Below are 9446 nucleotides of genomic sequence, written 5' to 3'. Positions count from 1 at the left end.
CTTTTGATTACTTCATTACTTCCCCTGGTGGAAACCACATTTGGAGCCATGTCTTACACATAGAAAGGGAAAGATGGAAAGGACTTAGGCATGAAGATTTCCTACACAGAAGTCCGCCGGTTTCTTGCAGCATATTAGCAGACCTCCCAGGTCCTTGCAGAGACTAGGAGACCGCAAATTAACAGGAGCGATTAATTAATTACACGCAAGTTGCTGGGCTCATTATGAGGGAACGGAGAGGACGACCATCCATGAGGTCAGAATCGAGCCTTAATGAACCTTTCTGGCCTCAAACCCTGTGACTATTCAATTAGGCATGAGACCTCAGTGTCTGCCAAAAGGCCTTTCGCTGCAGCCTCCGGTGCCGTAGCTTGGCCTTGCTCCGTCCAGCACTTCGTGCCAAGCCACAGACCTTGCCCTGGAAGTCTGGGCCTTCGTTAAACGCCGGGCAGTTGGGCTGCTCTGGATCTCAGCCCTGAAATGAGGGCAAGCAAGTGACAGCCCAGCACAACTGCAGCCGCTCTTCACTTCAGTCTTGCCTTTAAGGGCATTTTATTTTGTCCTCTTAAATTACAGTAAAATTGCAGTCAGCTGGGTAAACCCAAAGGCCCGTGTTGTTCTTCGGTGGCTTCTGCCATTCACAGAGTTTTCTCTCATTGAATCTCATACACACTTGTGGTCACTCAAAAAATACTTAAACGCTATAATGTTTGACAGAAGGGGAGGAATTTTGTGTTTTAAAAAAAATAGCTATTTTTTTTTAATATCCGTTCGCTCTTTAACCCGCCTCACAAATCTCCTTCAAAATGATCCCTTTTTAAGTGATTAATTTTCCACGAGAAGATGCTAACACCAGGACAGTGCAAAAATAAATATCAGAAAAGAGCAAGCAAAAGGGAATGTGTCACATACTGACTACAGGGAAACAGTGCAAAACATCTAATCACGGCAGTGCCAGGAAACTTGAACCTGTCCAAAAGGATCCAGTGCTCTCAGTGTTTAATTGCTGTTGATGGCTGCTGGTCAGTCATGCATGACAATGTGTGTGTCACGCTGCTTCCTGCCTATGTTCATTCCTGTCAGCCTTCACTCCAGGTGACGAGTACTGCTTCTCTGACCAGGGGAGAGAGAGAGAGAGAGAGAGAGGAAAAAAAAGAGCCCTCACAGACACAAAGCAACACGTACCCAAATAACCCAAGCCCCAGGAACAGAGCACCAAAACTGGACAGCCAAGGCCAGCTTTTATCAACTTCTCTACCCCTCTTCATTTATGTTAAAAAAAAAAAAAAAAAAAGCGGAGCATCTGCGACCGACAGTATTCCAATTGGCAAGACTCAAGTCTCCTGTTTGCTTGATTATATGTTTGAACACATGCTTGGGGCTGCATGGAGCAATTTGAATTACAATCGGGTAGCAATGGACATTATAGTTTTTGGTGAACTGGAGCTTTAAAAACCTCCTCCTTGAGCTAATAAGAAAGAGAGAGTGGGGAATGTAGGAGATATGACTTAAAAGGTCTAGAAATTGTATAACAGCTTTCCACCATTTTCTTAAAGTGACTGTTTAATGGTTTATGTATCTGGGCCCAGATTCAGCAAAGCACTTAAGCATGCATTTAACTTTAAGTATGTGAATGATCTCATCCTTATTCAGCAAAACCCTTAAATGAGTGCTTAATTTTAAGCCTGTGCTTAGCTGCTTTGCTGTAGCGGGGCCTCATCACAGACTTCTGCATCCTGTTATGTCTGTAATATAATCAGAAGGAGTGCTCCTCTTTTACCTCCTCCATCACTGTCGCCTTTTCAAAACAAAGATCATTATTCCATCGTTGTTTAACAATTCCGTCACTGTTTAACTTTTTTTGAATTCTGCTTTGGGCAAAACTGATGCCTGAGAGTCAATTCATTTCTTAAACATCCAAGACGTATCTGCTCATTCATGTTCCACTTCAGATCCATCTGCAGTCGAAGTTCAGTGGGAGCCAGGCCGGGCTCTCGGTCAATAACCACACTCTGAATCTGTTGCAGTAATACTTGAGCTGAGTTGTGTAAGAACGGGAAATCCAATGTGCGGGGAGATTTTTCTGCAACAAAAACACAGTAACAAGGCTTTAGTTGTTTCAAAAATTGATCTGACTTCAGCTGCAGCTTCCTTGAGGAAGGAACTAAGGCATAATTTCTGTACCACCATGTTTAAAGTAATTAGGACACAGAATATGACGTTAGTTTGGATGATGTAATTGTTTTATGGCCATTTTGTTATTCTGTCTGTGTAATACCTTCATTCACCTCTCCAATAAGTTGGAAATGAAGGTAGAATACAAAGCAGGGAAAAGAGGTTGTTTCACACAACATTTCTGGCTCATTTGGAGATGTTCCTATTGCAGTTACCAGCCTTTCCCCTCTCCATATACAGACAGACCCCAGTGAGAGTCCGGAAGGCAGTTCAATTTCATTGATGTTAAGGATGATGATGATGATGAGAATCGTGTTTAAGTGATAGTACACAGATACACATTGAGAAATGTTGTCTGGGGGCTCAGTCTACTTTATCTTTCCTAAATCAGCTTTTGCTAGCTTTAATATTTGGAACAACTTTAATATTTGTAAGAACTCTTACATCACTGAGGAAAGTCTATGGGGTTTTAAATTATTATTACTACTACTACTAAATAGATGATATGGACTAAGAGAATAATAGGTGCACAAGGAAGAATAACTCTACTCAATTTATGGTATTTAGCATATGTGCTCATTCTTTTTTACCACAGATTGAAAAGCCCTAGCAAAATAACTATATAGAGAAGTCTGAGGTACCTGCATCTGTCACATTATCTACGTTCAGAAGTGCCATGGAAGGAAAATAAAACCATAAATAAGTAGTTTTGCAAGAACAGAACTAATGAAGCCCAATTTCCTATTGCATTGTGTCTCATAATTAATTGTGAACTACAGTTGAAGCTTTTCCCATGGGTGGGGCACATATGGTCCATCTCTCACACTCTCCGAGAAATATATAGATATATATACTGTGTGGATTCTTTATCATTAATAATGCATGAACTCACTCTGCAGTCTTGTTGTTAGGCAGGGTCCTTATCGGTTGTCTCTTCTTCACCATCCTCCTCCATCCAGCCATCCATCCATCTATCCATCCATCCATTCATCCTTCTACAAAAAGTAGAGGATTTTTTTTTTTTAATCTTAAAGATTTCTGTTTTGTCAAATTTGTCTGAAATCATCAAATAGATTAAAATCTAATTAGGTTAAAATACACACATGCATATACACAAACATGCAAACTGTGTGCTTGAATAAGCATTACATGTTTACAAAAGGTGGCTCCAAACTGCATGCAATACCTGTAGGCATTTCTTTTCATAACATTTAAAAGCAAGGGGAAAATACTACTATTTAATACCTTGCCCTTTTTAGGCATCTACTGTTATAAAAAAAGAAGTCGCCAAAACTCATGAGAACTGCAACGTGGATAAGCCGAATGTGCTCACAAAGGGCTGACAAGCTCACTGCCAGTATGGGAACATATCATGGAAGTTTAGTCCATGAACTTCAGGTTTTGAAGGCATTACAGGTTCTGAGGCAAATCTCAGACCAGTGGTGTACATGCTGGCACTGAAGAACTTCGTTGTGTGTGCATCCTTTTCTTTCTCTTCCACAGGGATATGAATGATTTAAAGCATTATAAGGCATTGTTCCTAGTTATGGTGGTTTTTAGAAAATGGGGACTGTGAAAACAGGATTATCGAAGCATTGGAAACTCAGAACCAGTTCTGAAGTTCAGGCTATATAATGACTGTGTGTAGAGAAGGATGCAGCAAATCACTTGGAACTTGGCCCCAGAAAAGCTCATGCAAAATTAATAAGCAGCCTTTCTTTTAATTTTAAATGCAACCAAAGCCCAAACGCTGGAATAAATACATTCTGTATACAAACAGAATTTTCATAAATCAGCCATGCTTATCCATATTCTTTGTACTTTGTAACCATTAGCCATACACTCTATTGAGCATAATGTTTCCTAAGATCCCCGGTGGCTTCAGTATTAATCTGAATTTTGCGATTCTACTGTCAAGTTTAAATTATGGATCTGACCACAAACTCATTAGAAAATGTACTGCTCTATTCTGTGCTTTGCCTTTCTTGATTTCGTATTTTTACGAAAAATTTACTGTTTGCTCTAGCAAAAGACTGATCTCTATGATGTGGCAACATGCCAAATTTATTATAGGAAGTGTTAAAAAAAAAAGGAAATATCTTCATCTAATCCATAACTCTAACATAAATGGAATGCTTGATGTTATATATTTATAACAATTACATCCTGCATCTATTTAATTATATATATTTTACGTAAAGGATGAAAACGTAATTCTCTTAAATACCAGGGGGCAAGTATAATCTATCCAGAGGAAAGCATAGTATGGCCAGACAAAATGATAGCGCTCTCACACTGCTCTGTCATTGCGACTAAGCCCTGACATGAAAGCCTTAAGGGTGTGGTAAAAAGGACTGCCCTCCAGTGTGCCGAAAGGAAACTTCAGCATCCTTGCTCATTCGTTTTTTGTATAAAAACTGACAGATGTGTCAAAGGTGTGATAGTTTCGTGAATAAGTAACAAGTCCTGACAAGTTGGACCTTATCATTCCCTTCAGCCTAAGGTGAGGAAGGAGCCTGGGGTAACAGAGGGGGCAACTGAAAAGCCCTGGATGGGACTCGCGGGATGGCTCGCCTCGGTCGTCTCTGCTCCTGCTGGTACCAAATGGATTTGACGACAAATCTGATCAAATTCATCCCTGGTGTAATTTCAGAGAGGTCAGTGGTGTTACACCAGGGAAAGCATTGGTCCCTTGTGTTTATTTAGGGAAGATGACAGAAGCTTTGGAATAAGAGCCGTGCACTGAGCCATAAGCTTTCTTACCCTCAGCAGAGTGGTACGGATACTTTACAAGACGGGCAGCGGTTACCAGAATAACGTGTAAGTACTTTGTCAAAACCTGTGTTTCAGCGTGGCAGGAAGGTGCAATTACTGCACTCAGCCACCGTGACCCTTAGATGCCTTGCCCAACACTGCCGGATCCACCTGAAATCTCTTTCCAAACAAAACCAAACCAAGATTCTTCTCTTTGCAAAGGGATATCAGGGTCATATTACAGGAGATTTACATTCAAGTAGAAGAAAAAATATTACAATATATTTATATGTGAAGCGAAAGGCTTGCCTTTCTGCAGGGACAACAAAGCTTAAATTTTAAATACATGCACTTGCAAAGATCACCAGTGAAATGAGAAACGTGCATGAGATATTTTGGAAAGCAGAAATTCCACACAGAAGGGAGCACATCCAAATGGGAACACAGAAATATTGTTACATTTGTACCAGTAAATACTTATGCCCTCAGTTTGTGATTTTCATAAAAAGCTTTCAACACAAGGAAGTGAAACAGTATGGAAATGACAAAAACAGAGATACCTAAGAACATTATTATCTCTTAAACTTGGAAAAAAATGCGTTTGGGAAATTACAATGCTACTTAGTAGATTCACTTATCTATATATTTTTCCACTCAGATATCCAATAAATCAGGAAAATTGAATATAACATTCCAGATAACGGGAAGAGGAAAAAAAGATCAGCCTAACATATTGTTATTATACCTGCAACCTATGTAGGCCATATACACAAAGAGTGAGAGACAAGGATACGGCGTAAGCCATGTGCTGCACAATGGCAGGCAAATGGCATTAACTTTGCAGGTGATGGATAGAAGGAAGACACACAACCTCAGGGACAGAGGAAAACTGGGATATGTGGAAAGCAAAAAAACACACAAGTGTGAGAGGTGACTGCAGGAATGGCACGGCAGTGAAGGACATCCGTGACAGAAGTCAGGAGAAGGTCAGAAGCAAAAGCCAGACATCATAGGGAAAAACATAGAGCCCATTTTCCTGAATGCAGGGCAGCTGGGAACAGGGCCCAGCAAGGGGTAGAGGTAGAGAAGAGATGTGATGGGACAGAGATCCGAAATACCCCTCAATGAGGCCAGACAAATGCTGGCACACAAGTTTGGGCTGGGGGTAACAGCCTGTCCCACATTTCCCAGACTTGCTCTAACTACCGAACCTCCCCTTTCTTTATTTTTAAAATTGATTCAGTGCTGTTTTCCCTCGGTTTTTTTCTCCTAGGGCCTGAAACATGATGCCTGCTATGAACACTATCTTCTTTTGACATTTTCACTCCCTGATAATGCTGCAAGCTAGCCTTGAATTTTAAAGAGTGGCGTGCATGCACACACTCAAGCACTCCCACTCTGAGGCTGTCATTCTCATCAAACATCTGGAAGTCTGTTTGCCAGAGTGCTGCTGCCAAATGCTACTGCCTCATCCAGGCAGAATTTTGCTTCCCCTACAGGGTAAGCAAGAAGAGCTCGAGAGCAGATTTACAGCTGTTGATGTGGCAGCACTGAAGTCTCACGCTGCAGCTCAGAGCTCCTTATTTATGGTTTTAACCCTCAGAGGAGTTTGGTTAGAGAACGGATTGGATGTGGACATCCAAAGACTTCTTGCAGCCTGAAGAATCCTTCCTTTTCCTTTTATTTCTAACTTCTGTACTACCCAGTCCTTCATAACTCCAGCCAAACACAGATGGCTGCAATTCCCTCAGACTCTGAAGACAGCATCGGTCTTGGTACTATGTGAAGTGCCACAAGATTTCATCTTTTTGGCCCAGGGGGAGAAGAGATGGAGGATCAGACTTCAAGGCATATAAGTACCCAAATCCTGTCCCCTCTCTAAAGAACTCTCTGACCTGAAGGAAATCCGCATATTAAATACTGTCTTCTCTTAGTTCAGGGCATAAGAATAAGTGATTCCTCTGTCCTGTTCCCCTGCCCCTCTCCCCCTACCAAAAAAATTAAGTAGGGAAATGGCGGGGGGAGTTGTGAGGATGAGGCACTAAGGTTCTGAGTTAAAAGAATGAGGAAATATATTTGTGGAGAAGAGAAATGGACTTTATTCAATCCAAAAAGATGTTTCTATTCAGTTCCAGCTAGTGAGTGGAAAAGCAGAGGAAGAGCAATGGGAAATGATCAGAATGAAGGCAAAAAAACAACAAGCCACCTGCAGAGGCAGAGAAGAGCAGTAAACGAACAAAAAAAAGCCTTTCATGAACTCCCCACAATATCAGGATCACCATCCAGGAATCCTAATGCAAAACTCAGTCACAGCTGTTACTCTCCTAGCATAAAATAACTTAACAGAAAATTTACATCCTCACTAAGACATTCAGCATGCTGGTATGCAAATCAGAAATACCCGATTTCTAAAGGATTTTTCCACAAAGGAGCAAAGCTTGCACACCAGGGCACAGGGAGGCAGTCGATAGCACAGCACAGAAGAGGGAAGTGACTATTCTGTCCCGATTTGGACAGCTGGAAGTTATAGTTGGTGGGCCATTGAGAACAATGGGTTGGAGCCAATGGAAAGCCAACTTCCAAACATTTCAATTTAAAGGTCTCTCAGCTATGGAAAACTTTTGCCATGGGGCTTTGTTTCAGGTCACGGCATGAGGGAAAGAGCGTTTAGAAAGTACGACAGTCCATTTAGCCAGCATGCCTCAGCCACAGGCGCAGATTCTTTCAACAAATGCTTGGTTGTATGTGCATGTAATCTTCATCCAACTTGTAGGAAGAACAATACTAAAAGGTGAGGACTTTTTCGGTGCTGTTTGCAGGGAAAAGCTCCACACAGGCATCTTCTGATAGGAAAAAAGGCTCTGAATAAGGAGGAGCTATTAGTAACTGCTGTGCTATTTTATGGCTTGTAGGCCAGCCTTTTTGACACACCATTGAGAAATATAGTGCCTTCAGTCTTGATGATGGAAAAAATGAAACGGTACATTAACAGTATTATCTTAACTGATGAACAGCTTGAATAAAATGAAGGCATTTAGACCTTTTTTCTCCAAACATTTATAAACTGCTTTAGTACTCCAGTTATGTTTTTAAGAGAAAGCATGAACAAAACCAGCCAACCAAATAACCCTAAAGAAGTTGAAAAAGCACAGAATACGTCAATATCTTGTTTGAATTTGGACGGTCCCATGGTTTGCCCTAGGAATCAAGACCTAAACAAAAGGAGGCTAAAGCTGATGCAGCCCTGATTACTGTTCACTGTGGTTCACTTGAATGGAGACAACAATTCAAGGAAGACTGAATAACTCACTGCCGGCATAGAGAACCATTGGCACAGCAAAAAGGTACCCCTGTACTTGAAACATAATTAATGTAGTTGGTAGGGTCAAAAGTAAAACTCAAGGAAATGAGGTGAAGGGAAATGTAGTTACATTTCGCCTTTTCAGCCTTATCTATCACTGCTTATTTGTGCAAAGAGGAGGAGCAAGGTCAAAAAATACTGAGCTAAGAGTTAATTGGCTGATTTAGCACTCACTGAGTTTACATTTGTGGTCCTGCATCATTCTGCATTTTACATCTTGCTTTCTACTATCACACACATCCCGTCGCATATGTCCTGCCCCGCCCCAAGTTTCACACGTGTGTCTTTGAGTCTGGAGATTCAGGGTAGTGGCCCAGGTGTCAAAATGCCATCTCCTTTTAAGCTGTAGCGTGAATCACTTTGGATGCTTGATTACCCAAGAGCAGAGAGACTTATACAGGAATTAGTTGCCCTCAGCAGATGATCGGCTTATTCTACAAGTCTTATAATTTTATCTTGCTTGGGAAGAATAGGATTTAGGGGGAGTCTGAGTCATTCTAACAGAACACATAATCGTGCCTGTTTTATAATTGTGAGAGTAGGCTTGTTATATTCATTAGCTATCTCAGTTGGCAGGAGCACTGTTTATAAAGAAGTTTGAAGACTACCTGAGGCAGCTTAGGCTTTTGAACACGAAAGAACAGCGGTTTTGAGGTACTAAAGAATTAATGGTTTATTTCCCAGTCTTCTTCCCCCCAGTCAAATGTATCCTATTGTAGTGTGTGAATGTAGCATGTATGAAGTATAGCTCTCCTGGGAAGGGAAGCAATGAAGACTTACCAGCACACTGGTTCGGAGATACAGCAGGCGGGGATGTAGAGCAAAGCTTGGTCAAGCGTAATAAATCAAATCTGCAAATATATGAAATAGTCAACAGAAGTTTTAAGCAAAAATTATATTTTATGTCCCCAAATAAGTCTTGGCAAAGTAAAGAAAATAGGGGCATTAATGGCTTCAATCCCAAAATGGAAGGGATATGTATTAACCCACCTTTTAGACATTCCTTACAGACAGAGATCTAGTGGGTACAAAGACATGAGTAGTAGATTAGAAAGATCTTTATTTGCATCTTTCAGTGGTTCCATTACAAACTAATCAGTTGTTTCTCTATTACCCGGAAAACACAAAAGTCTCATTCATTCCTTATGAAAAAGAT

The 9446-nt window shown here is 41.0% G+C and overlaps 1 long non-coding RNA gene across 1 annotated transcript; it reads right to left on the bottom strand.

Annotated features, from left to right (window-relative positions):
- Nucleotides 1-1714: 1714 nt before the first annotated feature.
- On the bottom strand, nucleotides 1715-9125 carry LOC134513930 (uncharacterized). The gene is made up of 3 exons (XR_010070549.1): nucleotides 9071-9125; nucleotides 3068-3231; nucleotides 1715-2083 (listed from the first exon to the last, which is right to left on the bottom strand). It is a non-coding gene; the product is annotated as an uncharacterized LOC134513930 (long non-coding RNA).
- Nucleotides 9126-9446: the final 321 nt, after the last annotated feature.

Source organism: Chroicocephalus ridibundus, chromosome 3 (assembly GCF_963924245.1).
Source record: "Chroicocephalus ridibundus chromosome 3, bChrRid1.1, whole genome shotgun sequence".
Lineage (NCBI taxonomy): Eukaryota > Metazoa > Chordata > Aves > Charadriiformes > Laridae > Chroicocephalus > Chroicocephalus ridibundus.
Note: the sequence above shows the minus strand (reverse complement) of the source record. Positions and strands in the feature narration are given on the sequence as shown.